At 42.7% G+C, this 22,338-nt stretch overlaps 1 protein-coding gene across 7 annotated transcripts in view; it reads right to left on the bottom strand.

The window, feature by feature from the left end:
• The window catches only part of ptprsa (protein tyrosine phosphatase receptor type Sa), a 165,375-nt gene extending 144,329 nt beyond the window's left edge, over window positions 1-21,046 (bottom strand). For all 7 annotated transcript variants that reach the window (XM_023843591.2, XM_023843588.2, XM_023843589.2 and 4 more), the window contains exon 1: window positions 20,815-21,046. The gene's annotated coding sequence lies outside the window, so the exon portion shown is untranslated. The remainder of the gene's footprint in view (window positions 1-20,814) is intronic.
• Window positions 21,047-22,338: the final 1,292 nt, after the last annotated feature.

Raw genomic sequence — 22,338 nt, forward strand, 5'->3', positions numbered from 1 at the left:
CGTCTGTGCATGCTGCTGTCTATGGTACGTCTGCTCTGAGAACACTCTCTGGCGTGACTCTCCTGTCAGGGATAGCATGTGCCACTGGCAGTGCAGTCAGACCTATCGCTTGTAGCCTCATGAACCCAGAAGGGAAGCGCAAGGGAGAATTTTGAAGAGGACCCTCTGGCATTGCAGGTCCCTACATCAAGCATAGATAAGAGGATTATCATTTTATCGTCGACCTCACGGGGGTCGCTAGCCCGCGAAAAGCCACGGCATTTATAAGGGCGAGACCCAGCTTTCCGCTCAGATGAAATAACAGGCGGCCGGCCCGCCTCTGTCACCATTCTACAAGCGCGAGGCAAAAACAGCTCGATTATTTCCAGGACCTGCTATCTCAGAGTAGCCAGAGAATCTCTAGGCACTTTATCTCAACATCTCATTCCGGTCAATATCCAAATATCCAGCTTTTTATAGCAAAGGCTCCTTCCTACCCCAAAATAACGTGGAAAAACCAAAACGGGAACCAGTGTCCCTCAATTTATTTGCTGCCTTTGGAAACTATTGAGATTCTAGGGAGCAGACTTAAGTGGGATCATTTCTGTCAGACCTGAGCATAGGGCACCAGTGCACCAGGGACCCCCATGACAAGGCCACACTGCAGCACACTGGGAAGACAAAAAAAGATAAACACAGCTCTGTCATGGCTAAAGTGGAAGGGGAAGTGTCAGGCACAGCACCAGCAACACGCGTGAAGAGGCCCTCCACGGTCATGGAGTGCGCCCTGTCATCTCTCTTCCCGATGCCACCACTTCCTGCCAACGGGTCTGTGATCATAAACAATGAACCTCCATTTGGCTGCCTCATCCACTGAAGAGAGCAGCATTCCAGCCGGTGAGAATCGGAGATCGCATTGCGGGTACAAATTACTAACTGAACATTCCTCTCTTTAGATTTCTGTGTTCAGTAACTGGCACCCAATGCCCAAATATTATATATACCGTATATTTCCCAGATGATCCAGTGCTGCCAGACAATTTAAATGGGACGTATGATGATTTTTGAGTATATTTTATGTACCACATAATACGACACGGTGCTATAAATTTGTATTGCATTGCAAAGACTCAAAGGCCTCTTTATAAAGAGTTACAATCTTGTTTTGTTATCCTGATCATTTACTCTTAAGCAGAAATAATCAATAAGGGTTATGTAAGGCTTTGGGGACTAGATGTGTTAAACACTGACAATGAGAGAGGTCTTTATTTTTCTGACTAGGTGGATGACCTTTGTCCTTTCAGAAGCTTCTCATGTCTTTCCAACACACACACACACACACACACAGGTTTGTATGATATCTTTGTGGGGACTCTCCTTACATTTCTGTGGGGAATACTCTAATCCCAATATGACTCCTTTAACCCCTACATGGCCCCAACCTTAACCGTAAGTAACCATAACCAAACATAATACAAGACTTTTGGCATTTTTACTTTTTTGATTTCATTCACAGATCTTTGTGGGGACCTGAAAAATGGTACCCAAAACGTAAAAAAAAACTGGTTTATATAAACCTAACCCACACACACAAGTTTGTATTTATATCTTTGTGGGGACTCTCCATTCATTCCTATGGGAAAATCCCAAATCCCAACAATGACAACCTTGACATTTTGTCCCCACAATGTAATATATACATGACCCACACAGACACACACACACACACACAGTTGAACAGTCAATATTTACTGAAGGATCAGCTCCCTGGGGAAGCACAGGCAATCTGGAATGTCTCGGGTCTCTGCAATGAAAGAGCCTGTGATTGCATTCGACCAGGGCTTTAAAAAGATGTCATACATCAAACGGCAACAGATAAAAAGCCAGCCAGTTAATCAGCAGATTGCCTTTCATGGGCACACAGCCATTTGTCTCAATATTATAAATAAGGCCTCTGCACCATTGCATGGGGGCAATGGTCTCATTAAAATGCAAACATGTAAATAACTAGGTAAAGGGAGCTTATCAGTCCTTTAAACATCTCCCTCGTATTACACCAGGGTTCAGCGCCTTTTCATCTATGCAGATCAAGGCGACTGGTGATTGACCTTGGGACCAGGTGAGTGTCGGGTGGCTTCGCTCCGGCATCCTCACCTGCCGTGCAGAAGGGGACCGTGCAATTTTCCATCTGCACCGATGCACATTAATGCCCAAATGAAGTGGCGCAAACAGCAATTTTCTGGTGGCAACGGCACAGAATGAGGAAGGACACGGGGCAGGAGTGACATCATCGCGCAGCCCCTCCCATCCATGCATTTCAATCACATTAAGAGCGCCACAAGGTTAAGATGATGAAAACATAAGAAAGGACAAATGAAAGTGCAAACTTTCACCCATGGGGTGCGCTGCTAATTTCAAGTGCACTGCGACACGGTGGAAAGACCTGCAATTTGGTAATTTGGTTCTATATAAAATGTCGATACGATGCAAGGGTGCAGCATTATAACACATATCTTCTACCCCATAGATATAAATGCATTCCTACTCAGCACCTACAAGCCTGGGACAGAATCTCCTGAATTCTTCTTTATTTATTCCATTTTATTTATGGATGCCACCAACCCCTGTGTGCCTCATTCCGAGTTTGTGTACTCCTCTTCCTTTGCCTTTGAACAGGAACTCCACAACTTTGGTATAAGCTGGAATTGCGCCTGCTATGCTGACAGGATTTGTAGCTTTCTGCGAAGGGCTCGGGCGCACGTCAGCCTTAGGCGATGACAAGCCGTGTATTCCATCATGGAGGGAGGTGGGTCAAATCACGAATGCCCATCTGTCACATCCCCCTAGACCTCATGATACACGCCAGGGTGCATTACAATGAGCGCACTCTATCAGCGTGGACACATGAAAACTTCCTTAAGGCACCTATTTATCCATTTTGTCTGCGGATTTGCTAACGAGGTGCCGGTTCCCCTGCTCTCTAGTTAGCAGCCGGGCGGCGGGCAGAACCGGTCGTTATTCCTCTGCATGCATACCCATAATCCCCTACTCTGCAAGGCAACTGGATAAGGATGTCTGGTCCCTTTATAGAATCTTATCTATTCCCAAAACAAACAATTTCCATAGGAGTATCGAAAGAACGGCAGGCACTGCGGGGGCTTGCAAAACATAGCCTTTGAAAGAGAAATGTAGGGGGAGGAGTGGAACGGGAAGGGGGGGGGAACAACACCGCAGAACGGAGAGAAAGATAAACGAAAGAAACTCTTTCCTGAGGACACACTTTCTTTCCTCGAAGAATTGCAGAGATAATGCTGCCTCTGAATAATTAATTACCAGACAACAAGGAGTCAGAATAACGGGGAATTATCCAAAAAAAGGCCAAAGGAAAAGCTTCTGTAGCCAATAACGAAATCCCTGCTCTGTCGCTTCACCCGTCGTTTTCTTTTTATTACTTAATGCACAAATGACGTAAACTCCCATCTTTCACAAATTTATGGTGATTGAAACTCGGTATGTGGGGGGAGGCTGGAGGTAAACCAGCTTTTTAAACCTGATTAAAATGGGCTACATAATGTTCGGTTGCCCCAAGATGCATTTATCCGAAGCCAGAGAAATCCGATTGTGAAAATGCCGGATGCGTCCACGGCACTAAATCCAGGAAGAGACGCACACATTCCCCAAGGCGACACTTGTCAATACATACATCCTGTCATGCGGCAAAGGGCAATACAAAATCACCTCTCTACTTGGACGATGTAAGGGAGAAAAACCACTGGATGATTAATGACATTCTGTCTAGTCCATCTCAACAGCACCATGTCAATAGACTGTAGCTCTTCTGCATTAAAGAATCAAGTCCATCTCTCACCTTCGCTTTGAGAAACGAAGACAGGAAGTACCCATATGAAACAGGAAGTACCCATATGAAACAGGAAGTACCCATATGAAACTTCCAAAAGCAGAACTGCCACTTTAATGGCATTTTTCATTGGCTGCTGCGCTTAAAGCACTGGGCTATACCCTAAGCACTGGATACCCTGGTACTTCCTCGTGGGTCTTTACTGAACATCCAGTTAACCTGATTAGCTGCTAGTCCTTCAAGGTCTTCCCCCAGTGTTTCTCATCCATCTGAATTTCCCACAGACTCTTGCTGGAAAACATCTTGAGGTTATAAACATAGGATCACAAGTATTTGCATAACTAGTAAAATGGGCTGCCTGGATGGGACACCGGGCTGTGAGAGCCAATGGGCTGCCTGGATGGGACACCGGGCTGTGACAGCCAATGGGCTGCCTGGATGGGACACCGGGCTGTGACAGCCAATGGGCTGCCTGGATGGGACACCGGGCTGTGACAGGGCTCACAGTGACATGCAATGGACTTTTTTAGTGAGACCACTTCACCTCGCTGTATTCAAGCCTGGGGAGAACCTGCAAGCTGCACACATGCAAAACCAGGGAGGGACTAAACCTTACAGCAGACAAATTATGCATAATTCCAGAATTCATTCAACCACACCCCCACTCCTACCTGGACCCCCCCAGTTGTCCCTGTCAGCCCTGAGACAGTGGGCCTGGGCTACAGTGCTGCTCAAAGACTGACCTAAACAAATTATTACGAATTAGCATGAAGATACACACAACAGTGAAAAACCAACTCCGAATACCGTTATCACAAGCTAGTGCAAGATATTAAAGTGTTAATGAGCAATGCCTCTTATAAATCAGCTTCATCAAAAGCAGACGCATACGAACTGCCTGATCAACTTCTCTCCAAAAGTAAGCTCAACATACCGTGAAGCACCTTTATCACTGTTATCCGACGTTCGCGAAACATGTGACGGCACGGAGTATTTTTTTTTATAAACAATAGCCAGCTTTAAACGACGACGTCGTCCTGTCGCCCAGTAATAAAATTGTCAGTGACGTCCACAAGCACCAGCAAGTGCAGCTGGCACTTAAATTACCAGGAATTTCCTAAACATTGCCAATCACTCTCTAGCGAGAAATGCGACAGAACAAAGTTTGGGCTTCACAGCCTCTGAACGTACTGCAGCATTTCAATTATATATGGTATTTTCATGTTCTTTTAGCTAAATGGAACATTTTTACATTTAAGCATCACCGTTTTCCATCTAGCTTGGCTATATTTAGTGTCGCCAACCAAGTAACATGCAAGCCTGCTAGCATTAATTTCCTCAAATACAGATATTTTATCGAAATAAATGTAGCACATTGAATCAAGCTAGTGTTTCGTTAAATTGATGTCACAGCCAAAATGACTTTCCCCAATAACCAGACCGTCAGATTCTGGTCCTCTTAAAGAGCTATTCTAAGAAGAATATCCATTGCAAGTGGATCAACTGGGGCCACATTTATTTTTTTTATACAGGGGCCAGTAACATCTATGATGGCGACGTTGTGTGAAAAATCTATCAATGGTACCTTCTGTATCAGAAAAAGAGTATTGTGTTCTGTCCTGATGGGATAATTAAGAAGTGACCTCAAGCTTAAACAATGGGTAAAATACTGACAGTGTTCATGTGAGGAGCTATTAATTAGATATACAGTACCTGAAATAAAATTGATCTGAAATCAAGCATATGCAAATGTTTCAATTTGTTATTATCAAGTAATGTGTACATCAGCATTTAAAGAAGATTTAGTTTAATTATTAGCTCCCAGCTGCCTGAATTAAGTACCAAGCAGCCAGATCTAAAATATCAGAAAACACCTCAGGCGAAGTAAACCTTTTTGACGCAGTTATTAACTACACTAGAATGCCTTAAAATCCAACTGTCCAAAAGGATCCAGTTATAAAGTCACACACTGAAACAAAGATACTGAAATTAGAATAATTCGGAGAAAAGATAAAGTGTAGTGATGGCATGATCCTTTAATAAATAAGGCTGAGAAACGGAGTGGCGTAAATGCAGGGAGGCTGCGTGCCCGAGCCGTGCCCCCCCCCCCCCCCCCGGGGCGCGAGGGGCTCTGGCCGCGCGATCGATCACCGTCGGCTCCACGGGACGGAGTTCCGCTCCCAGATTTGTCAGGACTCCCGGTCCCGGCGGAATCTACCGGCATGCTCCGTCCATCATCGCAGGTCCGGTTCCATCACACGTCTGAAATGTACCGAAACGAGGGTAGTGATGTCACGCGGGAGCACGGGGCCGCGCCACGCCGAGCCGCTCCTCTGCACGCGGGTGTCTATCAGCGTCCCGCAGCGCCATCATTCCCTCTCGGCGCTGATGGTATCGCAGGGACACTCCAATTGCCCTTCTCCTTCCTGTTTCTTCCTCTTCCCTCTCCGTCCCGCAAAACATATTCTTCTTCTTAATGGATTAGAAGTCTCAGAGCGAGCCAACAGTCTTTTAATGATTAATGCCAACCCCTTTTCTGAAGGACACAGGGAAGGGTGGTGAGGAAGAGAGACGTTGGGGGGGTGGTTTATAATGCGGTTCAACTTAAATGCCCTTTTTATTAGAAACGAGGAGCCACTGCCACGGGGAGGGAATGGCAGCAGGGCAAGAATTTCTGGCTGTCAACAAAAGACTTAAATCAGTGGTACGGTTAGAAGCAACAGTACAACTGTAATCATATTTCATTTAAACTGAGCCACACTTCCTAATGAGCAACAGACAAAAGATCATAGAAAACTATGTTTGAGAGGTTCAGCTGGTTAGCTCATGTGCTTACTTTGCTAAAACATTCAACCAAAACATACAAATAAAAAATACTACAAAAATGTAGTGTTAAATCTGTATGAAATACTTCAGGGTCACAGAGATATGCCTGACAGGTGTACTTATAATGTGCTTGCATTCTGATAATTCTGAAAAGCAATTTGCCAAAAGAGAAGAAAAAAATGATTGTGCGCAGCATGCACAAGTAATCTACAAATAATGCTATAAAATCCATCTCATTACACTGTCAAAATGTAGGTGGGACATATAGAAATTTACCATAATAAAATAAGAATTACCAGTTAATTTCTTTACAGTCGGCTCCTACACAGCATTTACTGTTCTAAGCAGAACCAGAGCTGACTGTGACACCTTGTTTCCACTTGCGGATCTTAGGAAAGAAGGGAAGACAGACTGATTGTAACCCTTTCAGCTCCATCTCCTACTGATACGTATATGCAGCTCCTATGGTTTGTGTGTGTAGGTCTCTCTCTCAATGTGCTGTAAACTATGGTGTAAATGACGGTACAAACTGAGGTATTGTGGTCAGGGTAACATTAACATGGCCAAAGGCTCCCAGGCTATTTAAGTTATCAGGGCTTGAGGTCCCTTTTTAGGGGGGGGGGGCTGTGCTTCAACCCGAATAAGCCTGAGCATTAAAGCACCCCCTAACCGTGGTATAACTGTACACCTGGATGTACCAAACCATCACAAAGCTAAAGCTAAAGGAGCAACTTTTCCCAAATTTCAGAAACATGTCAGTATGACTGCTGCCAGAGAAGGATTTAAAAAAGGATTAAAAAGAGACCAGAACCCAACTCAAAATCCATTCATGTTTCCCTCAATCTTTTCACTTCATTTGAAAACGAAATTCAAGGAGACAAAGGAGTCGGAATAGAAGCGTGATGGGAAATGAAGGGAACGAGTCCAAGAGACATCAAATGGCAGAAAGTGTTACAGGCAAAAAAACCACAGGGATGAAACATGGGAGGGCAGTCAAGGTCAGGTGATCTCAGCCCATCGCCAGATCCATCAGAGGAAGAACACAGGCAGCTCGGCGACCTTGAAATATCATGACATCACCGCCGCCTTCCATGCTGCTCATCATGAGCAGGGTCAGGGTGAGCCTGTGACCTACCACAGGAAGCAGGCGGAGACCCAGCACGGGATGCCAAGGTGCTTACTGGCCAGTTTGGACACACCAATTTACCAAACCCAGCCACATGGTTTTGGATGGTATGGTGGGAACTGGAAGTACCCTGCGGAAACCCTCACAAACAAGGAGAAAAAAATGCAAGCGGAACACACCTGCAACCAGGGAGATATCATGGTACCCAAAATTACTGATTAACCGGAAGCTACACAACCCTACCAGAACTAAGACCAGCAGAGTGCAAGGCTCAGTCAGGCATAGCAGGCTGGTGTTTACTTAGCAAGGAAAGCAGTAGTCACATGACAGGGCGCTGCACACGCACACGTGTGCCCAGTGCGCTCACGTGTCCCCATCGATCAGACCGCAGAGATGACCTCTCCTTGCACCCTGCTTTTATCCCTGGCACCTGTTCTTTGTGACTCTCTCTGCCCTCAGCCGTGCTGCTGCGGTGTGGATCGATCGGGAAGGCGGTGTCCTCTTTTGATTTATCCGGGGTCTTACTTGTATACCCTCCTAGTTATGCAATTAGGGTCACATTACTTGGGACAGACCACATGGCCGTCAGCAATCCAGTTAAAACAATCGATGCCCATAAAGAGTACCTGCGTGATTCCTATCCTCGAGAAGAACCCGTAACGCTATCAGAGCTTCCTCAAGGACGTGAATTAAACGGTTGCATCTTACTTTGGAAACCAGCCTGCAGGTACTTAACTCAAGGTTATAAACATCCAAATGTCACTCGCAAAAGATGAAATAACTACTTCTGAAAGTGTCAAGCTGTTCACTTCCACGTACTTTTCTCTCAAGCCATTTAAAAACACCACGCCAACAAAGGCAGCATGATGATACATTAAAACACAATAGCTTCCAGTCAGTAGGGGATGTAAATAAACTCTGCTGAGTATATGATTCTGATGGGAAAGTGTCCCTTTAGGCAACTCCGATCTCAGACATGCATGGGGATCCATCGGCTTTCGACTTTTTACTATCTCTATGAACCCAGACTCCTCTGGTTTAAGTATCCAAAAAAAGATTCCTCACCTTACCAGCCCCAAGGAGGAGTCAAATACCATCTGTCTGACAGAACAGTGTTTTCCAATCCGGTCCTTGGGGATCCACAGTCGGTCCATGTTTTTGCTCCCTAACAGACAGTCCACAATTTCTGCTCTGGAGCTTAGAGGGAACAAAAACGTGGAGAGTCTGTCGGTCCCAGAGGACCGGATTGGGAAACATTGCATTAGAATAATCTAGCAGTTGTTTTTAACCCTGTTCTTGGGGAAGCCCAGTGTTTGCCAGTCTTTGTTCCAACAGGACTATTTAGCAATCGTTGATATGACATTTGACCATCATTTTTATATTTCCAAGATCTTCTGGATATAGATTGTCAATGAACAATGTCGGCTTAACAATCAAAAGCCTGATCTCTGGTGGTCTAGAACTGCATTTATTTCTTGAACAAAAAAAAAAAATAAAAATAACCAGAAGCAAAACAAATTACTTGAACCCCAAAATCAATGTCACAGCAAAAGTCATCAGTCCCCTTCACAATATAAATGGAAGTAAATTGTTACATTGCAATTGTTTCTTCCTGGTCAGCTATAATTGACAAAACTGTGAATAATTGCTCAATGCAAGAAATGAGCTAAGTGTAGCTACAGGGCCAGAATTCCTTTAATACCTCATTTTATCTGAATTCTATCCATACTATATGAAACACCAGGGATTTTCCACCAGCATTCTTCAGACCATGCTATTGTCTTCTGTTTTCTTCCATTTTCTTTATGTAAATTACATTTTAAAACATTTTTTTTCAGCATCAGCCCATTAACTCAGAGCAACTGATCACTTAGGTTGCCTCATGTCCCAAGTGTGTCAAGCAATGCTTTCAGGAGGTATAATGGTCATGCTAACTATCATGCACTGCAGAATAATTGACATTCAGCAGTTGCACAAGAACAACATTGCCAAAATATGTGACTACTGTTTTAGCAACGTCTTGCTCTCCTCTGACACACACACACACACACACACACACACACACGCATATATGCTGAGAGCAAAGCTTGAGGTCCGAGTCAAAGGTCAGGCCATTTATGCAGTGCCTCTGGATTTCAGTGGGTTAAGGGCCTTTCCAGTGTTGACCCCCCCCCCCCCCCCAAAGTTTTCTTTTATTTCTTTTCACTCGTCTTGTTTTCTTTTGCAGTTCTCTACATTGACACCAACACCAAAGCCTTTATTCCCTTCTCCCATTCCTGTGTCACATGATTCGGTTCACGTGGAGAAAACAAAAGAATCGGTTGCAAGAGCTGTGTCCTTAATAATGAATAGTTCATGTCACAAAGGCTAGAGGCTTTGCCTTCACCCCCTGCGGCTCACACATGTTTAAGATCATTGCTATTATACAAGAAAGTACGGAAAGGTTGTACAGTGCTCCCACGCAGGGATAAATAATTTATGTCTCCTACAGGGTCACACACAGAGCCTAAATGGATTATTCGTGGGGAGATCAATGTTGGTATAAAAGGATTTTATTGTTATCCCAGATGAAATGTTCAAGGCTGAAATTCCCTAACACTAATTCAGTTCCAGCTTTCACATTACACACGGCTACACCTATTCTCAAAATTCAATTCACTCTCTCACTGAGTAAGTAATAAATAAAGACACGTGAGACAAATATTTTCCATTCATGGACATTATGTCAAAAATAACTGATCACAACAATACTATCTTAAAGTAAACAAACTGCTCTTTCTACTGCTTTCTAAAGCATTAATCTCCAAAGCCTTGCTTGGTGAGAACATGGGGGATATCAGATTGTTCTGGCATACTGACCCAAAAGGGAAATCTTAAGATAACATTGATTTAACACTGATTGTTTCATTGAACATTGACGTTGTTTAGTAATCCAGGGTATTACTGACACTAATTTATATTAGTATTACTGTGGCCTATGATTATGTTTCTGTGACAATTCTTTGATCAATGGACATCTTCACCGTTCAGGCAATTCTAAACGAAAATAAAAAACCTGTAATCCAAATGGTTGTGCTGTCCACTATGGAAAGGATGCAATATACACTTGGCCTTTGATTGTTTAGGACAGTGTTTCCCAGTCCAATCCTCAGAGACACCCAGACAGTCCACGTTTTAGCTCCTACATTTAGGGAGCAAGAATGTGGACTGTCTGGCAGGGAACTGGGATGGAGCAAAATCGTGGACCGTCTGTGGGTCCCCAAGGACCGGGTTGGGACACACTCCTGTAGGTTCATGCAGACATATCAAAAGAGTTAAAGCTGAAGTGAGAGTGGCCCAGATGTGACGTTTGTGTGGGCAGAGGTGGAAAGTTCAGCCCCAGAAAGTACAAATCTAGACCAAGGTTTTGTTTCACCCAACCAGTTGAGTAACTGTAACTGTGACTCTTTATAATCACCTCTATGTGAGGAGCTCCATCACAATGGCTGAGGAGACACATGAACCATGATCCAGTTCAGCATACAAGTTACTTTTCCTAGTAGCGCTTTCAAGTTTGGCTCGGAACTTGGATGATGTCGACACCAAAAATTTTGTTTCTTCTGAGAACCAGACTGTAGACTTTACATGCTCTACATTCACGTCCATGTTTGTTTGTTTGACACCTGTACACAGAATAATACTCATTGTCATCACAGTTCCCATTCAGGGACCAACTATTTCTTGGTTCCCAACGCAAATTGGTTTTGTGGTTCGGAACCTGTTTTTATTTTGGTGGAAACACGCAGAACTGTTCAAAAATAGGCTACAGAACCAGTCCTGTGGTGAAGGAAAAGCGTTACTAATGGGATCCTGGGGTGAAAATCTCAGGTGACGGTATCCCACGGGCCCCCCGCACTCTACAGAAGGCACTGCGTAGTTTTTATCCATTGATCCATTTATCTTCCATATCACGTTTCCAGTTCAGGGTCAGTGGCAGCCTGGATCCTGTCCCAGGAGGCAGATCGAATGGGGCAGAGGAACACGCTGGATGGGATACCACTCTATCACAGGGCAAACTATCGGACACCTTGGGACATCTAGAAACACCATCTACATGAATGTTTCTTGACTGCGAGAAGAAACCGGGTTCCATGGAAATGAAGACAAATGGAGGGACAGCCCCGAGTCTGAGCTGGGGGGGGGGGGGGCAACTGAACCAATAGCCCTGGAGCTATTTTCATCTGACCTATGTTGACCTCGTTCTTTAAAAAAACCTTTTTTTTATTATAACATTTTTTATATGGTGTATTTCAGCATTTGCTGACAACTTAATTTAGCTACATTACACAAGTTAACGCTTGAATAGTAATCAATACGCAAATTAAGGTCACTGCACAGTATAGAGCTGTGAGTCATTTCCATGTTGAACAGCAACATAATATTAAAAATGTCGACTTCTTCAGCCATGTATGTGGTTAGAAAGGGCCTGGCGTGAGACTAACCAGGGACACAGACCATTTGTGTATAATATAAATGAATCATTAAAGAAAATAGATGGTTTCAATATAAATAGCTCATAATTTCAACTTAATGGCAAAAAATATAGGCCTACAGTAGTCAGGAAAATGCCAGGAAAGCCTTTGTGTTCATGTAATATTTAACAACTAGAAAAAAGAAACATATTTTCAAACAGTTGATGTGAATGGTTTAATGACTAATTAATCAAATAAATACAAAAGAGTAAAAGTAGATTTGGAATAGGCCTACAAATTTGTGAATAGATACAGTACCAGTCAAACGTTTGGACACGCCAAGTCTCCTACAAAGGAGAGTGATGGTGTCACATCACATGACCTGGTCACCTGACCCAAACACAGCAGAAAGTGTTCTGGAGGAGTTTGACCAGAGAGTGAAGTGAAAGTGGCCAGTAAGTGCTCAGCACATGTGGGACCTCCTTCAGGACGGCTGGGAAAGCATCCCAGGAGGCACCTCATGGAACTGGTGTAGAGGGGACAGTAGGGTCAGTCAGTCCCTGGAGCGACTGGGGTTAAGGGCCTTGCTACAGGGCCCAGTGGTGGGGTCACACTGCCGACCATGGGATTTGAACCAGCAACCTTCTGAGTCTCAAAAACAGAGCTGCCCGCACCCAAGAAATTATTTGTTGGTCAGTACATAATCCATATATGTTATTTTATAGTTTAAATGTATTTGCAATTGTTCTAAAATGTAGAGAATAGAACAAACAAACCAAACATTTGACAGGTACTTTATCTTCAACTGAGTTTTCAATTGTCTGTTCTCTCGTGTTAGTAAAAAAAAATTAACAGCCCGTAAAAAACACATTATTATATTACATGAAACATATTATTTTCCTCAAACTCAGCTAACAGGACAGTATGGGTTGTTTGCATTACTGGTTATGCTACTATTACTGAGAGAACACTAATACAATAATGTTTAAACTCAAACTCCATGAGTTAATGCTCCAAGTTTTACTTGGATTTTTGGATTTGGATTTTTTTTTCCTGAAACAAGCACGAATATTTAATGCTGTGAGCACCACTCTAGGACAAATACAGTAACAGGGCAAACTACTACATCGGCAATGGTGAACAAGTCCTGGTTTGTAAGCCACCATTAAGCATGAATGAGCAAGGAGTGCATGTAGTGTCAGTGTCAGCTAGGATCTTCTTGACAGCGTGTTGCATCATATTTCTCTGGTTAGATACCAGGTAAGTACCATTAATAGTAAACTGAAACATTGTTGCTGGTTGTAGTATAAGAATTACACAATATATACACAGTAGTATAACACAGTGTTTCCCAACCCAGTCCTCGGGGAACCCCGGACAGTCCATGTTTTTGCTCCCTAGCAGCTCCCAGCCAATCAGGAACACCGAATACCTGGTACAGGTAGCAAAAACATGGACGGTCTGGGGTTCCCCGAGGACTGGGTTGGGAAACACTGGTATAACATATAGTATAATCCTTCATGATAGTGATCTCATATTTACATTCGATTTGCATTGCTGTTTAAGACCGATAGGATTTTGAACAGAATCGAAACAATTTCATTCACATCATGGTTTTACTTAGTCTGCAGTGTTTCACTTTATTTTTTTTTAGATGCAACATCCTGCTCACACTGTGATAAAACTGAAACATTCGAGTTGACAGCAGCAACACCATCAGTGTCGGACGGTCATCCATTATTGTCTCACCGTCTGGCACTATGCCATCTTGGTACGGTAAAGAGAACACCAGAGGAGGCTCCGGCAGATTCGGAGAGCAGCAGAGAAGATACCTGTTATACCGATCAGATTAAGGGCATTGTGTGTTTTAAGAGATTAGATGAATTCTTTAAAAACGTACCACTTCGGAGTCAATTTGAAGAAAATAACTAGTAAAACTGTAAAATAATTAACTCAGTAAATTAGCTGGTGGGTGGTTTGCAGCTCAGGGGTCAGGGATGTGTGGGTTTGAATCCCATGGCCGGCAAAGGAACCATATCAGCGCTGAGCCCTGGAGCGAGGTCCGAAACTCCAGCTGCTGCAGGGTGAGTCGATGATAGCACTCTCCGATCCTCACTTGTATGTCACTTTGGACAAAGATCTCTGCCAAATAGTAAAAATGTAGCCACAATAAAGTTGAACTATGGTCATAATTATTTTCAGAATTTTTTTTAAATCTGGCTAAAATGTTAAAGCTTCTGGGAGTGGTCTTGTTTTGTTTTCCTAAAAATTAAAATTCATTGCTTAACATTATGCAAGCAAACGGGTTTATAGCACAAGATGCCTTCAGTGAATGACCTGCATTCTGCAAATTTTCAGCCATGCTAAGCCATATGCAATGCAAATGTGTGTTTAAAGTAATTGCAGAGTCATTCAGAACATTCATCTTTAATTGTCTGACACATTTGCTACATTACTGGTTATTTTATTTTGGGTCAGCTACACTTGGAAATTTATGCTTGTTAATATTCAGGAGTTAATTATGCTATTGGTCTCCGCATGTGCAAACCTTCCCCATTTATTGCAAGGATCTTTATTCTGCCTGTTTACCCAGAAGATCAGAATAAGGGAGACAGAGAAACTGCAGACAGGTGGTAGGTCTTTGTCAATAAGGAGAAGCAAACTGGCTTCAACAACATCTAGTTTCCTTGGTCTGCTGAGATCCATACAATGACCATAACAGATCCCGTAATAGATACATGATCAGAAGAGGATGAGTCTGGAGTGATACGGCGGACAACACAAAATGAAAACATGGCGAGAGATGGAAGATCAGACTGTAGGAGTGGAAGGAGACAAGACCAGACAAACCACAGATTGCATGGCAACAGTCCACAATGAAGAACACTGTCAGCAAAATGCAGAAGTTAACATATTAATAGTTAACTTATTGATAATGCATTGACAAAGTGAAAGTGGCATGCGATTCTGCTATATGACACTATATCAGCACAATCACTATATTGTCAGTCACAAGGACTGGTGTTATTACGCTATAAAGCAGGAAGCAGGATAGAAGGACACTCGGTACCCTGGCTAAGGTGTAGTGCTCCACTAAAAATGCTCCATCCACTCACATATACACACCTATGGGCAACTTGGTAACTCCAATTAACCTCAGCGTGTTTTTGGACTGTGGGGGGAAACTGGAGTACCCAGAGGAAACCCCATAATGACACTGGGAGAACATGCAAACTCCACACACAGGGAGTCACAGTGGAAACTCAAACCCTGGTCCCAGAGGTGTGAGGCAGCAGTGCTATCCACTGTGCCACCATGGCACCCCCTAGCAGCCATAATAATAATAATAATAATACTAATAATAATAATAATAATAATAATAATAATAATAATAATACATTCATCCCGGATTGATGGAAGGGTAATCCACTCTTCCCCTCAGTCAATAAGCTGTAACTGTTTGAGGACGCCGTATAAACATCACGTTGCCCATCACCTTTTTGTGTAGCTTGTTATTAGAAAATCAGCCAATAAAGTCTTATTGTCTTTAGGCATGAGAGATGCCTGCTTGGGTCTCCCTGGTGATGCACTGGGGTGCGTCCCGCTCCGAGGACCTGCCCTTGGTCACCAAGGTGCCACATATGCACATATGAGGGGGCCCGGTTCCGGCGGGGTCAGAGGCCCAGGTCCCTCTCCCGTTCACTGCTGGACAGGGACGCCGGCCGGTTGCCCGTGAACCTGCGGGCGGAACTGAGCATCAAGCACGTTGGCGGCTTGATGAAGCCTGCAGCCTGTTAGGGGAAAGCAAGTGGGGGCAGAATAGGTACGTCTTCATGCCCCCCCCCCCCACTCCAAAGCAGTCTGTTAAAGGGTTCAGAAGGGGGCAGCAATACTGCTAATTGACAGATTGGGATACAATGCAAAAAACAAACAGCTCTATTGTATGCAAAACCCAGCTAATTACCTGCAGCAGCAGTTACGTAGTAAAAGCATTTACTTAGCTGCCGTGCTTCAATAAATAAAATATGCTTGCAGCGCTAGCATGTTGAGTTTAAGCTGAATTTTCAGAGGCGTTAGCAAATCCAGCTTCCTTTCTTGTCCACGTATGCTTTACACAACAGGTCTGCCAGAAAAAAATTAACAAATGTTCTAGTCTAAAAGAGGTCTGATATCTAGAAATTTTCCATAAGTACAGTTTAAAGGTTTATTTTAACTGCATCTATGAAGCAGATTAGCCCAGTGTAGTGTTTACTGAGCGTGGCCTAGCCGAAAGCTACCCTATCATCCTGTCACCACTGATCTTTCATCATGATACATAAATGGCCCATTCAGTACCTACTGCAAAGGATTCTTTTTTTCTAGGGCTGAGAAAGTTCGATGGTGTCTTTTAGGGAGGGCAGAACATTTTACCATAAACATTTTACTACTTAGAAATTCAAATTCTATGGAGGGGGGGGGGGGGGGGGTAATTTAAAGGACGACTAACAAATTCTCTCCTGGTAATTTAAGCTGGCACACCTTGAGCAATGTGCATTTGCATAAGCACCATGATTTATGTTTTCTATGACTTGCACGTTCGTGCTGTTTCTTTGGATAATGTTGAAGCCAAATTAAAGCACTCTATTTCTGACATGCCGGATCCACCAGATGCTGGAGTTTAGCTGATGCAAATTACTCAGCAGTGTACAGGGGAGCGCTGACAGGGGTGGAGGGCTGCGGGTGGGCAGTAGACGCTGACAGCGTGTGGGACCAAGTCACGTATCATAGCTACACCAACCAGCTGCCAACAGGTGATGCTGCTTAATGGCTGGCTGGGTAAGAATGGTGACCTCTGTCCAGTGGCCGTAGCCCCTCAGTGTCACCAGTTCACAGTCCAAAATAAGCGTCATCCTCATACTGGTCGTATTTTTATTATTATTATTTTTTTAAAGCTGCAAAACGAACACACAACAAAAGCCACAGAAGTACATTAAAACGATAAGGAAATATTCTATGTATGGACTATTACACATTTAACCACAGCCAAAGCAGATGTTATGGCCACCGCTAAATCAGATACGTAAGTTTAATATTACAGACTTTTCAAATCGTTTCTTTACCAAAGACAACAGGTCAAGAAAACAAATCTTCGATGATATTTCACAATGATAGGCCTATACTATTTTCGTAAAAGTCCCGATTGCTATTTCAGCCTTGAGAAACGCCATTTCTATAATGATTCTATAATGTTCTTCATATGGTATGGATGACCAGACAGAATGCATGCAAAAGCCAGGAAACGGTTCGGGAGGCAGAGTTAAGCGTCGATATCACGCCAAATGAAAATAAGTATGCATTACTTATGGGTCCGTAAGCTGCGTACAGATAAAAACTTCACAGCTAAAACTAAACTGTCTCCCCGCGGAAAATGTAAGCGACGCAGCCGCCAAAACAAGTCATAGAATCAGATAAGAAACATATTACGAGTTACAAACTTCATCCGTTTTCCTGAGAGATAGCCTGCTTTCACTCGGGGGAAGAACAACTATGCATTAGAAAGTAGTGAATGTCCCGTCTCCTTTACGGTGCACCGTAGCATGTCCGTTAGCCTTTTATAATATTAAAAGCAAGTTTGTAATGCAAATGTGGTCGAACGACACGATTAATATTAATGCTGACAAATAGGTCTAGTATGCATTATATATACAATACATTTTAATGGTTCATTTGTCAAAATATTTCACGGGGAAACGATCGATGAAACCCCGTTGTCAATAACCTATAAAGTCAATATACAGAAGAAGCAGGGAAGCCCCCAGGCACGCGGCGCTGCCCCTCTGTTTCACATACGGTAGTTCATATGCATTATTTTAAGTCAAATAACTATGGTAAGACAGTATTTACAGGTGGCAAGCACAATCTAAAAACAGTATAGCTAACTGAGTTAAGTTATATCCCCAATGAAATGTGTCAATCTAATACACATATTCCAGACGTCGTTCATGTAGGAATGCTTGTGAAATTAATGCCATGATTGAAAAGAAAATTATGGTAGGCTATATGAAAAGTGTGCATTCGCAGCAAACATATTTGTAAAATTTACAATGGAACGGTAAAATTAACGGCATTAAGGGTACAGTTTGTGAGCAACCGTCGGTTGAGTAGGCCTATTTAAGGAAGAATCCGCATCTTAATAATACGTGATTAGGAATCTGATTACTTCACAGATCGTAAAAAAAAATCATCGGTGACCAAATGAGTATAAGACGGAATATGGTTAGTCTGAGCTGTACTTTAAGTTCCGTACGCGGTTGGTGCTATATGATGCCGGGCGCGGTGGGAGCTGTCCAGCACGTAGCGTACCCATACTGAAAGAAACTAAAATGCCATCCCATACCATGCCATACCATGGCATAATAACACACGGGAAAGCGCCTGTATGTCACGATTCCATGTGATGAAACATAATGGGAAATTGTAAAACAAAGTAACGTTATAAACATGATTAGATTACACTGCAGTGCAAACCCGTAAGCTATTTTCAAGCATCATAAAAAAGCCAATAACTATATTACCGCGGGTTGAGAGAAAACGAATGAACCAATTTTCTTAAACAGTCCGGGGCCAGCCTCGGAAGGCGAACGTTAACTCATATTACATCCAATCTGGCATACAACACCGCAGGAGCAATCTCACACACACACACACACACACACACAAACACGCAAGTTTATATATATAGAAATAGAGAGCGGGTGAGCGAGAGAGAGAGAGAGAGCAGCAGAAATAATTGCGCATAAGCAGATACAATCACTTTTAAATGCAACAATTCTGCATCCTTATAATATAACCCAACATTTTTGCACCTATAGAAAATCCCCCAAAACAACAGTGCAGCGTGTCCGGCAGATCAGCATTTAGTAAGAAAACGGCGAAATTTCTAAAAACGACTAATCGAAGAAGTAGCATACAACAAATCATGCAAATAAATGCCCAACCGCCGATTTTAGAGGGCTTCAGCCCGATATATGAATGATTATACATTTTTTCTTAAATAACTAATCTTTTTTTCTTAAATGACTAATGCCCGGTTTCCCTAGAAAAATGCAATACACTTGACAATAAACAAGATACCTGGCTGTAAGGCAAAAAGTCGCGGTAAAATCTGAACCGAATCTGAATTCGTCGACGCTTTACCCTGAAGGCTGCGCGCACATACCTTTGTCAAATTTCGCTTGGTGCTTATTTTATCTTTTTAAATCTCAAAGAAAGTAAGGTATTACGAATCTGGTTGTTTTTGTTGGTCTTGTTTTACGGAATCAAAATCACAAGTAGCCTTCATCCACACAAGTCGGCGATGGAGGAAAATGTGAAATAAGAACGGTACCTGTATTGATTCACATATTCAACTGTCTATTCTTCATAATGAGTATGTGCCCGCCACATAAAACAATATAATTAATTAAAATTCCAGAAAAGAATAACAATCTTTAAGAAATGGGGCGCCGAACCGTATAGTATAAACATGCGAATTAAGTTATGCTACAAAAACTCAGCTAGGACCGAACCCTTCATGAATACCAAACTAGAAATAAAATATCCACGTGATGAGCATTGAAAATGAAAAAGTGTTTGACAGTTGATTCGGTAAGGTCGTATTAATATAATGTGATGGAAACATTAAACCCGAACGCTTGAATACTGGCTGACCAGCAGCTATACTGTCGGATGCGTAAATTGTAATTCACATTTGTGGCAACGATGCAATACTGCGAAAATATAAAGTTAAAAAATACTGCTTACAACAACTAACAGCGATACAACAATGACAATAACTTATAATCAATCGGCAAATAACATTTCAATGTAAAAATACAAAATATAAATATGAAAAGCATACTATACCAATGCAAATAATAAAACATACAAAATGGTAAATGCTATGTCTAATTGTAATAATAATACAATAACTTTCAGTAGTGTTCAGAATAAAATATTTCAACAAGTAAATTACCTGAACACACTGAAAGGCTTCTGTCGGTATATTTCTAGGCTATACTGTATGACTGTGTTTGAGAATGAATGTGGTTAGCAATGCGTTTTTGTTGTTGAAATGCCACAGATTCAACATCAGAAGGCAATAGATCTAAATACAATCAATCACAAGTGCCTGGTACTTCGTGTAATGCTCAGTGAACAATGAGCCGGTGGGATGCAGTTCTGAATATACTACGGAGGCAGAAGCATCGCGTACAATCGCTGTCACCATGTACGAACACATTTGCAGTATCAGCACGAACTTAACCCCGCCAACTCAGTGCCATCAAATATTAGTCTCAATCGCACAAAGGAGACGGCATGTACAGCCACACACTTCTACTGATGGACTTGTTTCCACAGAGCGACAAAGTCGGACAACTACATAGGGAAGTAAGAGAAAGACACTCCCAGCAAACTAAGCATTACCTGAACACTAGGAAAGGCATGGCTTCGATCAAAGGAAATATATGACAATAAAAGAAAAATACCGTGAACGCAGTCACGACCCTCACACACACAATCACACCCACTTACAAAAAAGCAACTGTCCTTACCTTTATGAATGATGGTTTTCCTTTCCCTCTTCGTTCTGCACAAATATATACCTCTCACATCTTCATGATTAAATAACAAATAAATAATCCTGCATATATGCGTCCCACAGCAAATCCAAAAAGCCGGGTACAGCTAAGTATTGCACGGCGCTGAAAATCCCCCGGTAGCGCAGGTCGCTCGCTCTTCGCTTGTGATACAGCACGAGCGCTGCTCAGCCGCGCGCCGAGGAAGCACAGCTGGCCGCGCGGAAAGCTGAAGGGTGATGTCATAGACACCCCTCCTCCCCTTTCATCCCCCTCCCTCCCAGCCGTCGTGTCCTCCCCTCCTCTCCCCTCTCCTCTTCCATTCTCTTTTCTCGTCCCTCGCTTACGTGATGAAGTCATGCCGATCCCCACGCCTCCAAAACCAACGTCGGCCAGCCTCCCTGAAAACCGTTTGGCGGGATGGAATAAAACGCGAATCGGGAAAACGGCCTATAAATCTCTGCGTGAGTTTCCAGGCATCTTCCGGCACCCACCGGCGGAGGCTTTCTTGACCTTAAAACGTTTGTTAGTGACAGTACGCCTTCATTTATTTGAACAGAAAAAATAGTCACTGCCATAAAGAAAACAGGAGTGTTAACGTAATAAACAAAACGCGGGGCCTATTATTATATTATTAATAATTCAGCATTTTTACCAATTGAACATACCCTTATGTGATACCCTACTTAACTCATTTTACCTAACAAAATAAAATTTCATGTATTATTTAGGTAGGCCTAATGGTGTAGTTTTAAAAATCTAAAATAAAATTTGGATTTCATTTCATTTTAGTAGGAAGAACCACAGGACAAAACACTTCCAAGGGCCCCTGAGTGACAGCAGCCCTAAAAAATTTGGTCTGGGTTAGTTATGATTCCTGGTGCCCAGTCTTCAGCACCCCTGATAATTACCACCAGGGGTTATAATGTGAAATTATTGTATAGTTTAGAATTTGTTTCTTGTCATTTTGCACAGCTGATACAATGAAACTCAATACCTGTTTTATACAACATTGTTTACTGCTAATTTTTGTACCACTGCAAATGTTACAATTTTTAATTATGTGTTGTTAATATTTAGACCGTTCTTCCAAAGTGTGCAATACATGTCTAAGTAACAATTCATAGTAATCACAATTGACATCTAAGAAAATCTGAGCAACCGGTGAGCAGGTAGCTGTTCCCATTAAGCTGCAGTTTGAGGAGGCAGAGAAGTCTGATGTTAGTCTCTTTGTCCAAACCACTATTACCCCGATTACTAGAGCAGACATCCATTTGTTCACAATGTATAAGTGCACACTCACATACATCACATTTTCCAAAGCTTCCCAGTAACGGTCATATAGGAATCACTCTGTGAGAACAGATCTAGAGATGAGAGCTTTAATTAGTAAGAAGATTAAATTGACTGTCACTGGTAGGACTGATTCATTGGTAATTAGAAATGAGGGCAGAAGGCAGCCCTGGATTAGGTGGCTATTGGTGGGTGACAACATGTTAT

The sequence above is a fragment of the Paramormyrops kingsleyae genome, chromosome 15 (genome assembly GCF_048594095.1).
Source record: "Paramormyrops kingsleyae isolate MSU_618 chromosome 15, PKINGS_0.4, whole genome shotgun sequence".
NCBI lineage: Eukaryota > Metazoa > Chordata > Actinopteri > Osteoglossiformes > Mormyridae > Paramormyrops > Paramormyrops kingsleyae.